Source organism: Panthera pardus, unplaced genomic scaffold, assembly GCF_024362965.1.
Source record: "Panthera pardus isolate Hobbes unplaced genomic scaffold, ASM2436296v1 HiC_scaffold_20, whole genome shotgun sequence".
Lineage (NCBI taxonomy): Eukaryota > Metazoa > Chordata > Mammalia > Carnivora > Felidae > Panthera > Panthera pardus.
In genome coordinates, this window is record NW_026526766.1 from 47,954,425 (window position 1) to 47,977,256 (window position 22,832).

General features: G+C 34.1%; 1 pseudogene; it reads left to right on the top strand.

Annotated features, from left to right (window-relative positions):
* The first annotated feature begins 283 nt into the window (after positions 1–283).
* LOC109255829 (heterogeneous nuclear ribonucleoprotein A3-like) overlaps positions 284–22,832 on the top strand; it is a 130,624-nt pseudogene continuing 108,075 nt past the window's right edge.

A 22,832-nucleotide genomic window follows, 5' to 3' on the forward strand; every position in this document is an offset into this window, starting at 1 on the left:
CAATCTCGCTTGGGGCTAAAGAAAATGCTAGGCTACTTTAAAACAGGATCTCACCACTTTTGGCATCAGGTCAAATTTGCAGCACCAGCAACTAACTCTCTTGTAATCTGTTTTCTCCAGAGTTCACTGAAAATGAGTAATTCCACGAGTCTATATGCTTGCTCTTTTGTTGTTAGAAATATTCTTCCGTGAATCACTCGATAGCTATTTTCTCACATCACTGTATGCTCAAAATGTTTTCTCTTTTAATTAAACAAGACAAAAAACTTAGGCTTGGGTGGATATGGGTCTACCAAAGCTCCCTTTAAGGATACAAGAGCAAGTAAAATTACAATGCCCTTTCGGAGAACAACCATCAACTATTCTGCAGATGTACATGTCCATCCCTGAAAAGTCTAACTTAGAGTCGACTGTCATCTGTGCATCTCCCAACAGGTTTATCCTATCTGTATCTCGAAGTCGAGAAAAGAAATTGAATGCATTATCAAAGACCCAACTTCCTTCTTCTGTAGTCAGTGACCTGTTGGATACAGAACGTTTAAAACCTCATCTTCCATGTAAGAATACTGTTTGTTTTCCCTGTCATTTATTGATTCACTGTACTAATATTTATTGTCCACGCACAATGCCCTGGATACTGTTTAGGTTCTGGCATTATTTTAGTTAAAAGTGTGACAAAGATACAACCAATTCTATTGCTGGGTTAACAGCAGTAAAATTAACAACAACAACAAAAATACATGGCATTGCACCAGATAATGATAGCTGCTATGAAGACAATGATCAAAATAAAATTAGCATCTTTGGTCTTAGAGGTAATGGCATTTGATAGCTTTGCTCTGCCAGCATTGTTTTCAGTCTTGTGGAATTCATCTTTTACTGGGTCTTCAGAGGTATTTTACTGAGTTACAAAAGACCAGTCATTGCACTGGAATCCCTGCTCTTGATCTTTGTGTAGGTGGTGCTATCCTTTTTCCAATGTTGTTGGATATCTTGTTCAGTCTCTTACCTGTGGTTCTCTTTGAATATCTCTCTCATTTCTCTTTTTCTCATTTGCTTTAGACAGGATTTTTCTTTTGCTCCGTCCATATGGTAGCTGGATGTCAATAGTCTCAGACTTGTAGTTGTTATGACATCAATCACCCAGAGAGAGAGGGATCTTGGCAGTGGTTTGATGAAAAGAAAACTATATTTGTGGAATTTCTAGATTTCCATGTGTAAATACCTCTCTTATGGCCAATTTTAAGCTACCAAAATGACCTCACTGGACATGGAGTTTGAAAAGGTTCAGATCTTATGTGTACACTTCTTCAGTGTGCCTGTCTACGCAGATGTCTTACGGGTACATGTCAACTACACTTCAGTCGAAATATGGAATATTTGCATTTCTTTGGAAAGTTCCTTTGTTCCCTTTGCATTCAGTACGCCACTCCCACACCAAGGCAGCCACTACTGTGATTTCTATCACCATAGGTGAGTTTTTCCTGTTACCGAACTTTAAAAACACAGATTATGTGCTCATTTGTCTCTAGTTTCTTTTGCTGAACATAGTGTTTGAGATTCATACATGATGTTGTTGCATATGTCTTTTATGCAATGATGTTGTTGCATATGTCTGAGTAGTGTTTAGTTGTGTGACTCTACCTCACACTGAGTATCCATTCTATTGGACATTTGGATGGTTTCCGGTTTGTGGTGATTATAAATGAAGCTGATAGGAATATTTTTGGATATGTATTTTTATGGATACATGTTTTTATTACTCTTGGATATATTTTGAAGAGTGAATTGCTGGATCATGGGGTAGATTCGTGACAACAGCTGCAAAGTGTTTTCTAAAGTTTTGGTATAATTTTATATCCCGTGAGGGATGCATGCTATTTGCCTCAAATCCTTAACTACTCTAGTATAGGTATGGACAGTCTCTGGAATTTTAGCCACTCTCGTGTAAAGTGGTATCTCACTGTGATTTTGCTTGCATTTCCCTGAAACTCATGATGCCAAATACCTCTTTTTGTCCTCACTGTTTTTTCATATGTCTCTTTTTTTGTTCAGCATCTTTACAAATCATGTTTCTTTTCTTCATGTTAATATGTTTTCATATTGAATTGTTTGTCTTTTATTATTGAACTGTCAGATTAAAAAAAAACAATTTGGATAAAAACCCTTTGTCAAAAGTACACACTGTTAATACTTTTTCCATGTATACCACCTTTTCTATTTCCCAAATGCTCGTATTTTATTAATGACAGCTTTTAATATTCATGGAACCCAACCCATCACTTGCAGATGCTTTTCCTAACCTGTTTAAGAGGTATTTGCCTACTTTGTGATCATCAAGATAGTCTAGGGTTTTTTTTAAGAAGCTGTATTGTTAGCTTTATGTTTAGTTTCTGATTCACCTCAAATATATTTTTGGGTTTGATGTTTGCTAGGGGTGAGAATTGGTTACTTTTGATTTATATATCCTGGTGTTTCAGCACCATTTGTTTAAAAGATTTCTTTACCAGTGACCTACCTTGGAAATGAGGGAAATTGTTTAGCCTTATGTATGTGAGAATAATCTCTGGATTTCCTGTTACATTCCATTGATCTGTTGGTCTACTTTTAAATCAGTACAAGACTGTTTTGATAAATGTTGCTTTACATGGAGTCTTGAAATATGATAATGCGAGTTCTCCAACTTTGTTCATTTTTCAGTGTGTTGACTCTCTCATTATCTTTTCATTTCCATGTTAATTTGTAGAATCTGTTAGCCCATTTCTACAAAATATCCTTTGTAATATTAATTTGGAATGCATTAAATCTTTAAATCAACTTTGGGAGAATTGAAATTTTAATAATATTGAGTCTTCTAATCAATGAACAGGACAAATCTCTCCATATATTTAGCTTTGTAGTTTTTAGATAAAGGTCTTATTATCTCTAAATGGTTCAAATATTTTATTGGAAATGCCATTTAAAATGTTATTAAATTTTTTTTTAACATTTATTTATTTTTGAGAGACAAAGAGAGGCAGAGCATGAACAGGGGAGGGGAAGAGAGAGATACAGAATCTGAAGCAGGCTCCAGGCTCTGAGCTGTTTGTTAGCACAGAGCCTGATGCGGGGCTCGAACTCAGGAACTGAGAGACCATGACCTGAGCTGAAGTCAGACACTCAACCGACTGAGGCACCCAGGCGCTCTCCCCATTTAAAATTTTATTATCCAGTTGTTTGCTGATAATATGTAACCAGGTTACAAGTAATAAATACGACACTCTCGCTTAACTTACTAGTTTTGATATTTGTTCTATAGATTCCTTAGGATGTTTCATGTAGGTCATCATGTTATCTGCAAATAGAGACTATTTTCATTCTTTCTTTCAAATCTGCTTATCTTTTACTTCTTTATCTTGCTCTATGTACCTGGTTAGGACTTCCAATGCAATATTGATTGGAAATGGCAAAGAGCAGAAATTCTTGCCTGTTCTGATTTTAAAGAGAGATGCATTCACATTTTCACCAGTAAGTATAATGTTGGCTGTAGACACCTGTTCCAATGATCATATCTCTTCTTATTTATTCTGTTAAAAAATAGGAAAAAAAAGTGATTTTTGAATGTTACTCCAACCTTATATACCTGGAATAATCTTCACTTCATATATTACTAGATCCCATGTGTACATTGGTAGGTACAATTTTTTGATAATTTTGTGATTTTTACATCTGTTTTCAAGAGTGAGGTCAAGCTATAATTGTTTTTCTGATATTTTCTATTCCAGTTTTCAGTATCAGAATTATGATTAGCTCATAAAAGCAGACATAAAATATAGTCTGTCCACTATTTTTAAAGAATTAGTGAAAATCTGCTGCTTTTTAATTCTTTAAGTGTTGGGAAGAATTCACCTGTGAAAACGACTGGGCTTAGTTTTTTCCTTATGGGAAAGATTTGATTACAAATTAAATTTGAAAAGTAGGTATAAAACATTAATATTTTTCATTTCTTCTTATGTCAGTTTTGCTGTTCTATTTTTCAAATAATTATCCATTTCATCTCAATTATCAAATTTATTGGTATAAAGTTGTTCATAATACTGCTTTATCTTTTTAATGTTTTTAGACTCTGTAGTAGTAATCTGTCTCAATCTTCAGTTTGTAAATGTGTGTTTTCTTTTTGTTTTGCTTGATCACGGTTTATCTATTAATCTTTTCAAAGAAACAATTTCACTTTGTTGCTTTATCTCTGTGCTTTTTGTGTTTTATTGATCACTGATTTGTATTTATTGTTTCCTTTTCCCTACTTAGTTTGATTTGCTTTCCGTTTTTAAAATCAATGGACATGGAAAATTAGATTATATAAGTGTCCTTTTTCTAACATAAACATCTTAATTATAATAAAATTTCCTCTAAGTCTTGTTTTAACTATCACAGTTTGAAATATTTTCTAATTTTCTTTGTGGTTTCTTGTTTAACTCATTGTTTATTTAGAAACATTCTGCTTAATTTCCAAATAGTTGAGAATTTTCTTTGTCTTTTTATTGTTTTGTAATTACTTCCATAAAATTAGAGGTTCAGAGAACACAAGTGTAAGGACTCAGTTCTTTTAAATTTACTGAGAGTTGTTGATAATTCAGGATATGGCCTATTCTGGTAAATGTCCATTGTGCACTTGAAGCTGACATGTGTTTGGCTGTTATAAGGGTATTGTTCTATTAATGGCTGTTCAAATTAATTGATAGTATTGTTCAAACCTTCTACAATCTTGCAGCACTTCTTGCTAGTTTTTCTAATAACTAAGAGAAAATTGCTAAAGCCTCTTCATATGTTTAAAGATTTGTCTATTTCTCCATTTAGTTCTGTCAGATTTTGCTTTGTTTATTTTGACACCTTGTTTATAGCACATATACATTTTTCATTTTCATGTCTTCCTGAATAATTGATCCCTTTAGGATTGTGAAATTTTTTCTCTATCTCTTGAAAAGTCTACTTTGCCTGATATTATTATAATCTCTCTAGATTTTTTATGTTTTATGTGTGCATGGCATAACTTTTTCTCTCCCTTTACATCTTTGTCTTTATACTTGAAGTAAATCTCTTACAGTCAGTGTACAGTTCAATGTCTCTCTATTACATATCTTATAATCTAGCTTTAACTGGAGTATGTGGATAATTCAAATTTATAATAATTTTTTATGTATTTGTGTTTATATTGACCATCAGACTATTTGCTTTTGCTTTATTTCTATTATTTCTTCCTCTCTTTCTGGATTAATTATTTTTCTCTTGCAGTACTCCATTTGGATTACTCTGCTTTTTGTTTTAAAACCATGACTCTGTGTGTGTGTGTGTGGTGTGTGTGTGTGTGTGTGTGTGTGTGTGTGAGAGAGAGAGAGAGAGAGAGAGAGAGGGAGAGGGAGAGGGAGAGGGAGGGAGGGGGAAAGAGAGAGAAATTACCCTTGGCATTATAATATGCAAGCTTATAACTTTCTACTTACAATTTGTATCCATACTTTTTGTAAAATTTAAAGAACTTACAGCAGTGTAATTCCATTAACCACCTAACCTTTGTGTTATTATTTTTGTATTATCTTCTGTGTTATAAATTGTAAAATATGTTGATATTTTTTGTTTTAAGCAGCAACATTTTAATTAATTATAATTGCTAATTAGTTTATTTTTCTGTAAATTCACATTTTTATCTGGATTTTACTTTTTTCAGCCTGCAATGACTCTTTATCCAATGTTTTTCTGTTGGCGATGACTTTCTAAAGTTTCACTTGTTAATAAACACATAAGCATAAAAATATATAAAAGGAACCAATTCTATACATTTATACACAACGAGTTGTTTTTAGCTGAGGCCCTAGAACAGATTTACATTGATTGCTTCAAAGCTCTTTTCTGTTCTCTCTTTTTATCAAATGCTTTTTTTTTCTTGATTTTGGGTTTCTTTCCTCTACTTCTTCACATGTGCAGAAATTATTATGATGGCCTTTGCTAATGGCATATTATAGGTAGTCTGAATTATGTTATCTTCCTTTAAAAGTTTTGGATTTTTTTTCTGAAAAGAAATGAAAACCCTGAGAGCTTTTATTATCCTGACAGGCTTGGTTTTACTCTTTAAAAGAGTGAGTATATTTTGCTTTTGTCTTTAGTCCTAATTCATTTCATACTCTAGGACATAATCCTTGCTTCTAAGTTCTGACATTCTGAGGTCTCAGCTGAATGCACAAGGTGTTCATAGGGGTCTCTTTACTCAGGCAGAGTATCCCCTGGCACTGTGAGACTTATATCTTATTTCAGTTTCCATCTCTGAAAGAGTTTTCCTAGGATCATGTCGGTAGAGTTTTGACCTAGACTTTTGCAACCGAGACACTGGCAAATGACATGCAGCTAACCCCTGTGAAGTTTTTCATACTCCTGCCAACTTTCTCTTCTCTACTATTTTGCTCAAATTCCAGCAGGTTTAATAATTTCTTCCTTAGCTGAATGACTCTAGGATTCTTCTTGGGCTTCACCTTCTTCTATGGTAGAGAAGGTACTCCCAGTGAGAAATGTAGGATACATGTTTTTTGTTTGTTTGTTTTTGTTTTTTTGTTTGTTTTTTTCTCTGGGAAGGGTCATCATTGTGTTCTGTTTGATTTACAGTACCCAAAAAGAGGTGCTTCATATATTGTGTTCATTTTTATAGTTGGTGGGAGTAAACATCCAATATATTTCATCGTAGCAGAATTCAAACTCTGTGTCTCTTTGCAGATTCATATTGACTGACTTGGTTTCATGCTTGCAATACAAACTTTTTGGCAAATAGACATGTCTCTTTACTCTTTTAAAAAATATTTCCCACATGGTTGGTACATACTAAGCCACTGTTAGTTCTTTATTAATAAATTGAAAATGTGAAATGTGTATTTGAAAAGAAGCCCAGGATATTACATAAAAACGACCTGACTCGTTTTTTGTTCTTTGTCCAAGAGACTATTGCAGACCCCTGTGTTTTAGCTCCTCAGGACAGAATTTTTGAACCATACTAAAAATATCAACTACTATGAAACATTTCTTTGTTTTTCCTACCTCTTGCCTTAATATCTTGACAATTCCTAGCATGATACTCTCTCTTCCTTAACTCTTCAGTTCATACATTCTGTCCTTAGGGACAAACTATTCACTTGACATAAAATGATCACCGGAATGTACATAATTTCAAGGTAAGTGGATTTGAATGTAAGCTGAGGAAGAGAAGAACAATGTGAACATTTATCATTGACATTTGCATTTTTAAAATTTAGTCCTATGACAATCTTTAGAGTTATATAGTATTGTCTGTCTTTTGTAAAGGCAGTTATAGTAAATAATTTTCCCAGAAGATGTATGCCCTGAACTGTTAGGATCTTTCTTCCCAAATCCCTCAACTGTGGTTTTGTTAAACTCCATTTGAACTTCAGTAGTGTTATTAAAATCTGAATAACACTACCAGCCTCACAAGGTGTTTTAGAGCATTAAAAATTGTAATAAATGCAAAGTCCCAGGCATCTTCTGATTAGTTTCCTCCTATATAGGAAATTTTTTTTGAGGACCTAGTTTATGAACAGTAGAAGTGGATTTTGAGCCAGTACATCATCAGTGCTTCTTACACTTTGTTGAATGAATGAATGAATAAAGTTCTTCTCCTTGTTCAAAAGTACAATCCATTCTAATTGAAGTGAGGCCATTTGTTGTACCAGCTTTGAATTCAAACAGATCTGAATCTTAAAACCTGGCTCTGCTTCTTCCATGATGATAATTATATAATCATAATTCCCAGGAATTACATGAAACACAGAGGAAAAAAATTAGCAAGCAAACCTAGTTAATGTGATATAAGATAATAGTGTTTTGGTGTAAAAATATCAAAAATGGGGCACCTGAGTGGCTAGGTCAGTTAAGCAACTGACTCTTGGTTTTTGGCTCAAGTCATACTCTGATGGTTTCTGAGATTGTGTGCTGACAGCATCGAGCAGATAGGGATTCTCTGTCTCCCTCTATTTGGCTCTCATCCTCCCTCCCTCCCTCTCCCCCCACCCTCTCCCTCCCCCCACCCTCTCCCTCAAAATAAATAAAATCTTAAAAAAAAAATTCACACATTTTCATCCAGGAAAACCATATTAACAAATAAGGAACACTTTAACTTGTGTTTTAAAACTTCATGTTGAGGGGTGCCTGCATGGCTCAGTTGGTTGGGCATCTGACTTCGGCTCAGGTCACGATCTCCCAGTTCATGGGTTCTGCATCTGGATCTGTGCTGATGGCTCGGAGCCTGGGGCCTGCTAGGATCCTGTCTCCCTCTCTGTCTGCCCCTCCCCTAATCGTTCTCTTTCCCTATCGCTCTCTCTCAAAAATGAACAAACATAAACAAAAAATTTAAAAAATCTCATGTTTAAGAAAATGGTCTGATAGAGTCACATATGGATATATTTTAGTGAAGGGTAAAAATTTTCCACAGTTCTTCAACTGTGTTATTTTTAAAAATCAACGGATATGGAGAAAGTTTATAAAAAAGGGAGATAGCCAAATTAGGAATAAATTAGAAAGTATATTCTAATCTATTGTGAGGCTATACCTGGACTGTGCCATTAACTAGTTGTGTCCTTTAATGAAAATAACTGCTATTTCTTGTAATCTCAAATAATTGTGCCATAAAATGTCCACATTCCTTTTACTTCTAAAAATTCCCTGATTCAACATATTTTGTATGCTTGTTAGCTACTTTAGGATTATGCAACTAATCAAATAGGGTTCTAGGTTGAAATGAACTGACTTTTCTCATCTGATATTCCTTCTATATTTAGCCTCCTATTTTCTGTACTGTGACTGTTTTACCTTCACTCGTACATACATCATTTCTTAAACCTTCACCTTGAAAATTCACCTCGTTAAAATACCAAAACATTCCTTAAATAACAAGCCTATGTCTCGAGGTAGATTTCTTGGATATTTCTTTGCAAAACAGAACCTAGAATTTTGCCCTTTATGATTTATGAAAAGTGTGGGTCATTCCACAGTTAGGTCTTACCTCTAAAGTAAGTGCCATTTGCTATCCACATTTGGGGATTCATTTATTAAGAGGCTGAGATATGAACATCTGTCCATGTTCCAACTGAACAAATCATTGTAAGTAACCTTTCTAACCCAAGTTCAATGGCTGAGACAGACCATTATTTATATCTGAGGGGTTTTGTTTTGTTTTTGCAACAAAAGCCATTCTCTTACTGTACTCTCAACAACCGCTTGTATTGCATTAATCAGACCTTAATTAACAAGGAAGAAAGGTGATAATTTACATTTATTTCAAATTGACACATTGTGCTTTATTTAGCAAATGAGACCTGTCAGGCACTGCCAGTGACGCTTAGATTGAAGACAGAGTGTCGAAAATATGTCTTCCACCTGCCTGTGCCTTTGTAGGAGGGAACTTTCAGTGTGTTTACACAGGGATCATTAGACGTACCTCATGCTAAGCGTTCATGAATCTTTGAATAAGAAATGCTCAAAGGTCATCAGGTATGAAATATTTTATAATGACACACTGCCATAAGGCATGAGAAACTGATTTATCCTCCAAAGTAAACTCAGAGGATAAAGGAAAGAGAAACAGGTCTCCAAACCATTGCAGATCTATCTGAAGAGTGGAGGGTTGAAACTGTGAGAAGGAGGGCTAGGAAAAGTGTATTGACTGAGCATCCTGCAATTCAAAGATGGGTTGGGGGTCTTAAGTAAACAGATGAGCACTCGAATTTATTATCAGCTTTTGAGAAAGGACATTAAGTTGCTATCAAATGTTAGGAAGAGAAGAGAATTTAGGAATCAGAATCACCAACCCGCTAATTCTGTGAGGTGAAAATGGAAAATTAGATAATTGGTTGGCTCCTTCTTGCCTTTCACTGGCCATGTTAGGAAAGGTTGAATTTGAAATTTAGGAAGGCTGAAAGAAGTGGATAGTTAAAGTAGATCCATGTTTTCCTCCTGCTCTTTTAATCTAAGCATGTTTTCAAGGTTTTTATTATCATATATTTCATGCCACAGTTTAAGCCAGGCGATAAGAAAGGTCCTGCAAGCTTCTCTCTTCCATGTTGGATGAGCTTAGACCCTTGATCACCCCCTATAGGATGCTGTGCATGTGCCGGCATCCATGACTTGTCTCATGTCTTTTTTTGTTGAGATGCCTGCTCCATATACTCTATATGGGAAACCTCTTGGCAGCTTTAAAATGTGGCTCAAATCTCATCCCTCCCCACCCCAAAGCTTTTGTTCTTCCGGGACTTCTGTGCTCCCAGAGCATTTTAAGTGGCACTTATCACATTGTATATATACCTCTTATCTGCCGACGTGTAAGTTCTTATTTATCTTTATTTCCTCCTTGCTCAGTCCAGCGTCTGGCACAAGGAAAATCTTTCAAAGCTGCTAGTTGAATTAGATTAAATTTCAATACAAAATTCAGTGTTCCAGCTGAATATTTCCAGCTGGAATTTTGTTATGGTGAAATTTTTATATTTGATCTTTGTACTGTGTCACTCAACTGGCCCAGGGATATGTATGTATACTCAGAGGTGTAATTGTGCTGCTGAAGATAAAATTTATGTGATATATACCATATATAGCATGCATCTATTAATGCATAGAAACAGCATATACAATCTCAAAATGTTAACCCCCCCTCAATTATACAGTTTTTATAAATTTGTAGACTCTCTTCCATTACTTTTATCAGTTGACTTTTTTATTAACATAAATCATTAGAGAAGCTTAAGCCTTTCAATCATTCAGCTCCTGATTTGCATGCTAATTTGTCTCCTTATTTCTTAATAAATAAACTTGAGCAAGTTACTTAATCTCTTTTGTTAGTGTTTTTAAAGTTTATTTTCTTTAGAGATAAAGAAGCTAATCACAGCTACCTCATTTTATTATTTTAAAAGATAGAATGGATAAGATGCACCAAGTCCCAAGCAAATCTTAATTGTTCGATTCATGTTTACTACCCTCTCATCACTCTTAGGATCATATTGTAGAAAGTACATAAACTTATATGTCAAGGGACTGAAATTCGCATCAATTAATGACACTGAACAGGTCTCTTAACCACTGTGAAATGCCGTTGCCTTGTTTAAAAACACAGTTTCATCGAAATAGCGGCCATTCTATGAGAGAAGCTCTTTGGAGGAAAGAGAGATTTCTTGTTTGATGAATGTTGTTGCAGGTATAAAGCCAAATGCAGATGAAAAAGACATGATAGGGCATGATAGACTATGATGCCAAATCTGCATAGTCTCACAACACTAAATTGATGGTAAGGTTTGAAGTAGAAATGTTTCCTATTATGATCTGCCCAGTAGGAATATTGATTTTTATTTTCTCAGGTATGCTAAAGAAAACATATTATTTATGGATCAAAGTTGTAAATTTTGTTTTATAGGTAAGATTAGTAGGAATTAGAAAAAATGTAGTCCACTTTTAAAATGGATTTCATTATTGCAGATAAGTTGTTCTATGAATGTTCAGTAGCAGAGCTGGGGCTAAAGCTAGTTTCTTGTCTACTCCCATGATTTCAGCTCTTATCTCTAAGGGAAGAAAGAATTTCCAGATCTCCACATTCTCTTTTTCAATTGCTTGCTGACATATCGCTAGATAATTTAATACTAGTATTGTAAACATAAAATATTACAAATATAGTTGTTTGTAATTTTAAAGTGCCAATTCTCCACACACTTATTACTTATCTAGATTTTCCATTCTCTTGGTCACAAAGAATCAAAATTTGTTTCATTTCATTCCATCTATTTCCAAAATCTGTAGTGTCTCATTCTGGAGTGTTTATTGCAAAGATCTCTTTTATACCCACCACCTCGACCGCTGTTGATGATTACAACATACAGTTGCTGCCTTTGGTCCTTTTCTGAAACCATTTTTTTTTTAAATATATATACTTTATCTGTATAAATTTTTCAAAAAAATGACAGGCCATATTGTGGCTTCTCACTGCCTAGAGGATTAACTTTAGTTCTTTGAGCCTGGCACACAGGACTCGTCGGAAATGGTTTAATGATTGCGGTTTTTGAGAATTCAGAAGGTTCCTCTCACAGAAGATAGCTGGAAGACATGAACAACATACACACTTCTAACAATATTTTGAAGATTTACAGAGCAAAGATTGGGGAGGAGACAGAAATCCAGAGAGAGGAACCTGGAATTTACCCTGGTAATGCATTGAGATTTGGGCAAGAGGTAGTGCTCTTTGAAAATCTGGAAAGTGCTTTTGAGAGGCTCTTGAGTATATGGGCACAAAGTTGGAATTCGGGGCCTGATGTGGTCCCACTAACACTTGTGTGCTTTGAGGTGGAGGTTCTAAGAGCTTCACCACAGAAGTCAGTCTTGGTGATAAGCAGACAAGCCCTCACAGAATCTAAAGTCTAGCATTAAATAATTTCAGAGCTTCCAATTCGACTAAGGTGATCTTAGATTAATAGTGTCCCTAGGAACCTGGCAAGTGCAAATGTAAATTCTCTCTGGAGGAAGATAACATTATTCTAGTTCTTACATTATTTCAACAGATGATTTTTTTGGATACAGTGTCTGAGATAAAACAAAAAAGGAAAGGCAGATGAGTAGACAAAACAACCTGAATGATAACAAGAAGAAGCAACAAAGAAAAAGACCTTCAGTTAATGGATGTGTTTGATACAGACTGAAATACTATACAGTATTCAAAAAGAAAAAAACAACAACAACAAATCAAGACCACTGGGGGCCTGGGTGGTTCAGTGGGTTAAGTGGTTAAACGTCTGACTCTTGACTTGGCTCAGGTCATGACCTCACAGTTGGGTTTGTAAGTTCCAGTTCCACATCGGGCACCCCACTGACAATGCAGAGGCTGCCTGGGGTTCTCCGTCTCCCTCTTTCTCTGCCCCTCCCCTGCTCACACTCTCTGTCTCTCTCAAAATAAATAAAAAATAAAAATAAATAAAATATGTAAAAAAAAATCAAGACCAAAATTTTAGCAAATAACTAAAACCTATAAAAAGGATATTAAAAATATGAAATAATAAAAAAGTAATTAAAGTATTTAGAAGTTGAGTTTATCAACCAGTAGATACAGATAACATGAATAAGTGAATTACTAAAATGAAGCTGAAAGTTAAAGATGAAAAACAAAAATAGATATGACATATGGAGAATATAGTATAAAGTTCATATATATATGTATGCTGTATGTAATTGGAGTCTGAAAAAGAAGAAATGTGGCAAAAGTCAGATATGCAGAAATGTTTGAAAACTTACTAATATTCTTAAAACCATTACATCTTACAAACCCAAAGCTTCATGGCTCATGGGTCAAATAACAAATTTCATTGGATATTAGAAAATATTTTGTACTAAAAGATGGTAAAAATACTACAAATCAAAACTTGTATGATGCAGGAAAAGTCATGCTTAGAGGGTTATTTATAAACTTAAATGTACATATTAAGGGGGAAAAAGGTTGAGAAGTTTCCTTAAGAAATTAGAAAAAATTAATAATTATATCTAAAGAAAGTCAAATGAAGGATATAAAAGAGTAGAAACTAATAGAATAGTAAAACAATGGAGACGATTAGCAAATTAGAATATTTTTAAAAATTAGTGGAATTGGTAAACCCCAAAATAAATTAAAGGGGAGAAGACACAAGTGCCCTAAATATAAAAGGGAACATTACTACAGATCAGGACATGAGAAAGGTAGCAAGAAGATACTATGAGCAACTTTATGAAAAATGATAAGAAATGAACAAATTTTTAGTGAACTAAAATTGTAAAAACTAACATAAAAATGCAAAATCTAAATAATTTCTGATGAACTTTAATATACCGTTAACTTTATGCCCTTACACAAATACACAAACTTATATCAAGTGAATGAATTTTACTAAAAGATGGAACACTTTTCAACCTGTTTTATGAGATCAGCATAAACTTGACAGTGAAGTCAGATAATATAATTAAGTACAGCTCAATCATAAACCATGAAACAAATTTTCTAAAGAAAATTAGAACTCAACACATTAACAGAATTAAGGAGAAATATCACACAACCTGCTAAAAAGACACAGAAGAATAGCTTTCAATAAGGTCAATATTCATTCATTAAAAGGAAACTATTAGTAAAGTAAAATAAAAAGAAATTTCCTTAATCTGATAAAGGGTATCTCCAAAAATGTTCAGCAAATAACATGGTAATGAAGAATTATTAAAAGCTTTTCTTTTTGGATCTGAGCACATGTCCACTGTCTCCTGTCTTACTTGACATTACTTGGAAGTCTACATAGTGTATTAAGATGCAAAAAAGAAAAAAAATGCAGATATTAGGAAGGAAACTATGAAATTGTAATCATCTGCAGTTAATATGATTATGTACAGAGAAAACCCCAAAGAATCTAAACAATTAGAATTAACAAATGAGTTTAGCAAGCATATTTCCGGATGGTAACAGTAAGAATTTGGAAAAGGAAAGAAAAAGGAATCATTTTAGTTGCATAAATAATGTGAAAAATACTGGAATAAATACAGGGAAACCTATGTAAGTCTTCTATACAGAAAACTGTAAAAATAGTATCAAGAAGGCCTAAATAGGGGCTCCTGGGTAGCTCAGTTGGTTGGGTGTCCGACCTCACCTCAGATCATGATCTCTCACTTAGTGGGTTCAAACCCCACGTTGGGCTCTGTGCTAACAGCTCTGAGCCTGGGGCCTGCTTTGGATGCTGTGTCTCCCTCTCTCTCTGCCCTTTCCCATATTGTGCGTGTGCATGCTCTTTCAAAAATAAACATTAAAAAAATTGAAAGAAGGCCTAAATAAATAGAAGAAAATGCATATTCATAGATCAGAAGGTTCAGTATTGAAAAGGTCTGAATTATCCCAATCCAAATCCTAATAGTTTTTTTTTGGGGGGGGTGAGGGGCGGGTGGTAGTGATGATTATAAGATTTACATAGAAATAAAAGGTCCCCGAATAGCATAGATAATAGAAGAATAGGTAGGAAGGACTTGTTCTCTCAGCTGTTAACTTACTGTATTATTACTGTAATTAAGACACTGATATTGTCACAGGAACTGGAAAATAGATCAAAAGAAATAAAAGTCCAGTGAAAAACCCATATTTTTGAGGATATTTAGTTAGAAAGTTGGCACTGCTAAACAGTGGGGGAAGGTTAATCTTTTTAATAAAAGTATGTAGGGCACTGGCATTTCTACATAAAAATAGTGAAATCCAATACCAAGTACAAAATCCAGGTAGTTTTTAAATTTAAATCTTTTAGAAGGTATTAGAGGATAATATGCTCATGACTTTGGAATAGCGAAAGCCATCGTTCTACACCAGCAAGTCATTTGCCTGCTGTACTTAATTCCTCACTAGATTAACCTGGCTTTCCTGTCCTGGTGATAATTTGTTGACAGGATAAACTTTCAGACAAATAATACCTACCCAATAAGCCACTGGCTGGCCATAGTCTTCAAAGTCTGTTTGTATATAGATGAGAGTGGTCAATTACATTTTTTCTCTCAGTTTTTTGAAATAAGAGCTATAAGAGTATGTTGCTCAGCAAGTGATTTGCTCCTAATTAGACTCCATTAATTAACTCCATTAAAATTTTTGGAAAGAAAATTAAATCAGGTTCTATTTAAAAGGCGTTTCCCTGATCATATGCCATATGTAGGTGCCTCAGGATTTCTATAGTGCAAATTGGCATAACGTTTTAATTCCTTTGGTAAGATACATATCAACAAGATTTAGTCTTAGTCTTAATTACATTTGAATACCAAAATCTATGTTTTACCTCTAACTGCAGGAGAAAAATTCACCTAATTTACAAATATGTCTATTAAAATATAAATGAAACTCAAACTTGAATTAATTTTTGTTTCCTTAAAATATAAACAAGTACAGCCATCTAAAAATACATAATCCAGAAAGTTCAACACAAATAAAAGATAAAATAAATTTTACTAGCCTCAGAAAAATCTAGGCATATTTAATGTAAATACCTTAGTTTATGGTTCATATAAATACAGATATGAAAAATAGTATAGTGTAAAGTTTCAAAGAAAAAAACATTAAAAGGTGGTCTTTTGTTGCTTATACTTGACTCATTCCCATTTCTGCCTATATATTGAAATTTTCAATAAATTCCATTCTGTATTTATCTCACACTCAAGGAAATTACCAATGTGATCTTGACAATACTTGACCAACTCCTCTCTTACCTCAATTACTTAGTTCTTAAATTCCAAAAATTAAGTTCTCAAGTTGTCATTCTTTTGTACATGTATTCATTATCTATTATTCAATAAACAAATCTTTATTTACTATTCCAAAACACTAGCACTTTAGTAGGATTTACATACTTAGTCCTAACAGATCCAAAGGTTTCTAGTCAGCCCCTTCCTCCACCTACTCCTACCCACCTCTAATGCTCCCTCTGCCCGCTATGGGTAGATCTTACCTTATTTTGATTCCTTTCCCTAAAGTTTTTAATTAGCAAAGTATTGCATGGCATTTGAATGCTGCTGATTAGCTTCTAAAAGAATATCTTCACTGACAATCCCATTGTGTATTAAATCAATCCAGTTTTTGATTTTTTTTTTCTTATTTGAATGAAACCAGTCATTTTCCATATTAATTTAGTTTTATGAAAGAACAACACAGTTGTCATTCATCTCCTTGTAGAAGCTACTAATTTTAAAAGTGGCTCAGATCTGAAAGCCAACTCAGTACTAGGAATTAAATTAAAATTGACAGATACACAACATTAAGGTTCGACAGAAGATTTAGATCATTGAGCTATAAAATGAAACGTGTATGCTCCCCAAATCAAAGCCTCTCTCCTCCAAAATACTGTTCTTTCATTCCTATTATGCCGCATTTATTAAGTTGTAGAAAAACAAGTTGACAGAAGTCACTTTGTTTTGCACTTGTGTAGCCACAGAGCTTCAGTTTCCTCCTTGTCAAAAGTCATCAGCTTGGTCACATTTCTATCTTTCTCTGCACTAGGATTATAGAATCAATGGGATACTCAGGTGGCCATCATCTTCTCAGTCACTTGAGCCCCGTTTTCTACATGAAGGCTCTGAGGCTATGTAGGGATTGCTTGCAGGGCACCTGTCTACTTATGTTAAAAGCAGGCATGGTGTATAGGTTTATTCTTCTCGTTCACTTGAGCTGTTACCAACCAAGTCTGTGTTTCCCTTATGTTTCCTTGTACACATTTACTTCACACATAGGTAAAATGACTTTTTTTCCCCATACTGTAGCGGGTATCCTCATGTCTGCGTTACCTATACCCTTTCTCTCTCAACCCCTGATGAGTGGGCAGCTGAAAGAGAAGCTGTCCTACATTCCAGCGTATTGGACTAGAGACAAGCAACTGATGAACAATGAATAACGCTCTATTCTGTGAATGAGGAAATGCGAGATGGGGCTTCTCAAACATACCAATACACTAGGCCCTCCTAGAGGTCAGCTGAAGCAGAAATATTGGGATGAGGCCCATACCATTTAAACTTTTGAATTGTTTCTATTGGTCAGAATCGAGAACCACTGATTTTGATCTTAGTTTTCTTATACCTATTTTCATAGGCTACTTTCTGTGTGTATATGTGATTTTCTATATTCATATTATGAACACGTATGTGTATGGCCACATTCATATATGTTGTCACAAAAACTTAATTTTTGGTGCTTACTCTGATTTCTATAATTCTATCATAGTTTTCACTAACCTGAATGAATGATCTTGAATCTCTCCTTTCTACCATATTATTCCATATGATACTTAGTCTGTGTCAACTAGACGTTAATTACAAAAAAAAAAACACATCCATTTCTCCGCTGCATAAAATATGATTAGAATTCCAAATAGTAAATTAGTCCTTAAAATAATGCATAAGTAATTTGTCACATATAACACTTTCCTGATAAAAATATATTGATATGAAATGATAAATACTATTTTGATTAATAGGTTAAATTGAATTTTTCTTTTAATTCACTTTTTCTACATTGCATTTATTAAAAATGCTACAGAATTTAATTAATGTTTAACATGGAAAATTGTGTTTGGTAATTGGCTTAATTTTTTTGCTAATTGGTTACATATTAAATCCTCATTTTCATAGAACACTGCTCATTACCAAGAAAAATAATTCTAGTCAAGAAAATATTCATCACTTTGTTGGGGGTTTTATTCCTAACTTAATAAAAAAAAAGTTAATTTTCAATGAATTATTTCTAGTTAGGGATATTAACTTTAATCAGGCAAACTTCTTACCATTTTTAGCTTACAGTTTATATATACAGTTAAACATGTGTGTGTTTATTTACCAAAGGCTGTGTGTATTTAAACAGAAATAATTACCATCCATAAATGTCTGTTGGTTAAGTACTTAATAATTACATTACTGGCTCAAAGTAAAACATTTTTATGCATTGTGGTTTTTTTTTATACTAGATATAGATTGTAACAAAATCCTGTGGTGATGAGGAATACATTCCTTGATGAGGCAAAATATTATTTCAAACACCAATAATTCATATTTCATATAAGCATTTGCCTATTTATAGGTTGGCTTAAAATTAACCTGAAATTTCCTATTGTTGGAGACATGTTCATCCTAAGGGTACAGTTTTCTGCATTTATAAGCCTGTACTTAAATACGAATAATACATTTTAGTTTGTTATTATTGTCAATGTCTACATGAGTTGACTTAAATGCTAAGTCTGTAATCTTTCAAAATGCCTAAGTTCATATTTTTCCAATGACAAACTATACTTTTACCAAGTTTGCAGTTATTTGTGGGGCTTATTATATTTTAATAAGAAAACATTTATTGCAAACCTGTCACATCTTTTAAAACATGTTTAAAATACTTTGAGAAATCTAGAAATAACTCTCATAATAACTTATATTTCTATAGTCAGTATTTGAAAAACAGTTTGAATATATTTTCCCTTTGGAATTTAAAATTAACAGTTAAGATGGGGCACCTGGGTGGCTCAGTCAGTTAAGTGTCAGTTAAAGGTCTGACTTAGGCTCAGGTCATGATCTTGTGGTTAGTGGGTTCGAGCCCCACATTGGGCTCTGTGCTGATAGCTTGGAGCCTGGAGCCTACTTCAGATTCTGTGTCTCCCTCTCTCTCTCTCTGTCCTTCTCCCACTTGTGCTCTCTCTTGCTTGCTCTCTCTCTCTCAAAAATAAATAAACATTAAAAAATAAACTGGTAAGAAATTAAAAAAAAAAAACAACCTGATATCTATATTCCTGACTAAAAAAAACTACATCTTTATATTTAATAGAATGTATACACATATGCATTTTTGCCTTCATTAGAAGTGAATAAAAATAGTAGTATGACTATATCAGAAAGTTAATATAGGACATACTTTCTTAACTGTCCCTTAAGAAATAGATTTTGGTTCTTTTCATTCTATGCAAAATGAGCACCATTGTATTGGTGGTCCATAATATTAAATATTAAGGCAATATTTTTATGAAAAAAATTACGCCCTTGTTTGGTGCATCATATAGTCCAAAAATATCTCTGTTTGACAATTGTATATGCTGTGAACAAGGGAAAGGTAGCATAGACTTACATGGGAGCAATCATTTAGGTATTTTTACCATTCAGAGGAATCATAATGAGTACACCCATGTATCTTGAAATAATCACTGGTGGTAGTTACACAATGGAATAAAATATATTGATGAGACTAAGCCTCGCAAAATGACAGAGAAGTAACCAGAGTTGATATTCATTTGTTTTTCTGATTGAAATACAGTCCTTCAGGCATTCCCATTAAGAATCATGAATAAATTTTTATTAAACTTTAAAAATTTTCATATGAAACAGAAGAAAAAAGTATATGGAATTATATTTTCAAATTTTTTTTGGTATGAAATATAACACAGTTACAGAAAAATGCCCCCCCCCCAAGTATAGATTAATGCATTATCACTAAGTGAACAGCTGGAGAAACTCTAAGTCAAGAAATAAAACATCTTTAGTGCCTCCATTGTGCCTCTCCTTATCTGTTCATTCTTCTCTAAAAGGTAATCTCTATCCTGACTTTTGTGAAAAGAAGTTACTTGATTTTCCTCAAAATTGTACCACTAAAGCCTGTATCTACACATACTATTACAGTTTTGTCTGGTTTCAAAGAATATACAAATGGAATCATTAGAATGTTTCCTCTTGTCTGATTTATTTTACATGATATTTTTTTGTTTTGAAGCACTATAATTCATTTTCATTACATTATTATATTGTATGAAGATACTGTCACGTCTTTATTTTAACATTGATGGGCATTAGTTGTTTCTGTTTTGGAACTATCACAAATAATGCTGCTATGAATGTTTTCATAATGTCTCAGTATGGATTTTTTCTTGGATATATTTGGAAGAGTAGGATTGGCCACAGAGTGTGCATTTATCCAACCTAAGTAGTCGATGCTGAACTGACTTTTTAAACCCACTTAAGAAAAATGGCTTTCAGAATGATTGTGCTAATTTACTCATTCCATTCTTTACCTGAAACAAACATACAGACTCCTCAGTTCCAAAGATGCCCCTGCCTAAGGTGACTAAAACAGACACCTACACTTTTACTCCTTTTCCAAAAGGAGGCATGTGATGGTAACTTCCAGAAACTACATCCAAAGTTGCTGACATGAAATGAATTTTCTGAGTCCATAGTTTCCAAGTGATGTTGATTATCCTTCCAGTTATTCCAAAATCCACTAGCCATTCTATGAAACCCAGCACAGCATTTTCAAAGATGAATAAAATCTTGACTATTTACCTTGAGTGAGAAGATATGACCTTTGAGATGCTCTTCTGTGCTGCAGAGCCTGCTTAAAAGAAACGTGCCAGAAGGCAGATAGCATCTCAGAACTTTAAGTAGACAATAGGAGAGTGGAAGAATATATACATACATAGTGATTAAGAAACGTATTTAACCTGATAAGTCAGTGTTTGCATTTGAAATTTGATAACTCAGTTTTCTATTGTCAAAGTGCATGTACTGCACATTAAAGGGAGGTGAATAAGATTCATAAAAAAACAGTTTAGTTTCCCTAAACAAACAAACAAAAAACACATTTGGTAGAATGAGAGATTGCTGAGCCAGCCTTTTTATTAGGGGCACTCAAATTTCAGTATGAGGCTGTTCTTGCCCTTTTGTTTTCCAAGTGCCATTTTGTTTTATTGTCAAGTAGTCTTCCAGTCCACCTCTTGGATATGTGTTGGTTGTGTGGTGAGGTTGGATCAGGTTTTGGTAAGGAGGAATTACACCTGGCTGCCAAGATTCAGAAAGGAGGTTAGGAAAAGACCAACTAAAAGGCTGCAGTTTAAAAAGTAGCTTTTTAAGCTCATTTTTGTTTTCAGCCCTGTTTTTAAGATCTCCCCTCAACTGGGCTAATGACCATGGGTCTGGAGCCTCTCCAGATCAATATTCTCCAGGGGGAGAAGGTGGGTCCCTTGGCTTCGCTTTTCCCCTAGGCATTTATATGATTATTTCTTCTGCTCTTTTAAGCCAGTTATCACTTCTCCATATGCTTTCTTCCTTGCAACCAGTAGAAATAACTTGTCTGCTGTTTGCTGTTCTCTTATTTTCTATCCTTGGGTTTATAATAATTTACCATACTTTGGTGGAGCCTGGGAAGACAGATGAAGTAAATTCATGTAGGCATAGAAACATTGTGCTAAGTAGACTATAACCCTATGAAGAGTGGACATGTGACTTTGTTATTCACATTTCCATACCCATGGTCTAGCCCTAGTACCTAGTACTCAGTAAATATGTGTCAAATCCTCGAATGACTGTTTCAAAAAGAAACACCTTTGCAATATTTAGATGCCTGTTTAACAGAGTTTATGTCCAGTAAAAAAGAAGGGAAATGCAGAAGTAAGGTGGAAAGGACGTCAGACTCTTTTTCTGATCTGGCCGGGTGGCATAGACAGACGGACAGTTGCTATTTAAAACTTCAGTACCATTTGTCTCTTAGTGCACATTACCAGATTTGAAAGGCTGTGAACATTTAATTCTTTCCCGAGCGTACTTCTTTGTTTACTCCTAGGGTATCAGGATCACATTCCTGTGCCGCTTGTAAGTACTATCAAGTGATTCTTTCTCTTTATCCTGAAAAAATAGAAAGTCAAAAGCATATTTTTCTTACTTGGGATTTTTAAATGTGTCATGGTGAATTAAAGAAGTCACCTTCCATACACCCTGGCTTTGTAAAAGCTGGTCTGCTCTAATTCTTAGAAGATAGCCATTTTTTATTTGAACAAATCTGTCCGGTAACTCTGTATTCTTGCAGTCTTGAAAAACCTACACAGGTTGATCCTGAAATACTTTGATCAAGGATGTAGAAAGCAGAAACAGGTCTGAATATTTCTCTAGACCCTCTCAAAAGATGAGAATTTCTTAGCATCTTTAATCTGGCACTTTTATGACAACATTGGCATGATGGATGTGCACTTATCAGAATAAGTTAGATTACTTTATTCTCTATTGCTTTTAAAGAACTTGGGAATTCTAATTTGATTTAGGCCTTTTGGCTAATGTCCATCCAACCCAGCATGACTTATAAAATCTACCTTTATAAATATGTGCTTTTTAGTATATGTTCAATATATCAAAACATTTATAAGAGCAGGCAAAAATTCTTCAGAGACATCATACTCTTCCTGAGTATTCCCTCTGGGTAAAGTTACTAGTTTGGGAGGTGAAAATATGTTGAAATACTATATCTGTTTACAAATGAATATAGTTAATGAATCAGTATA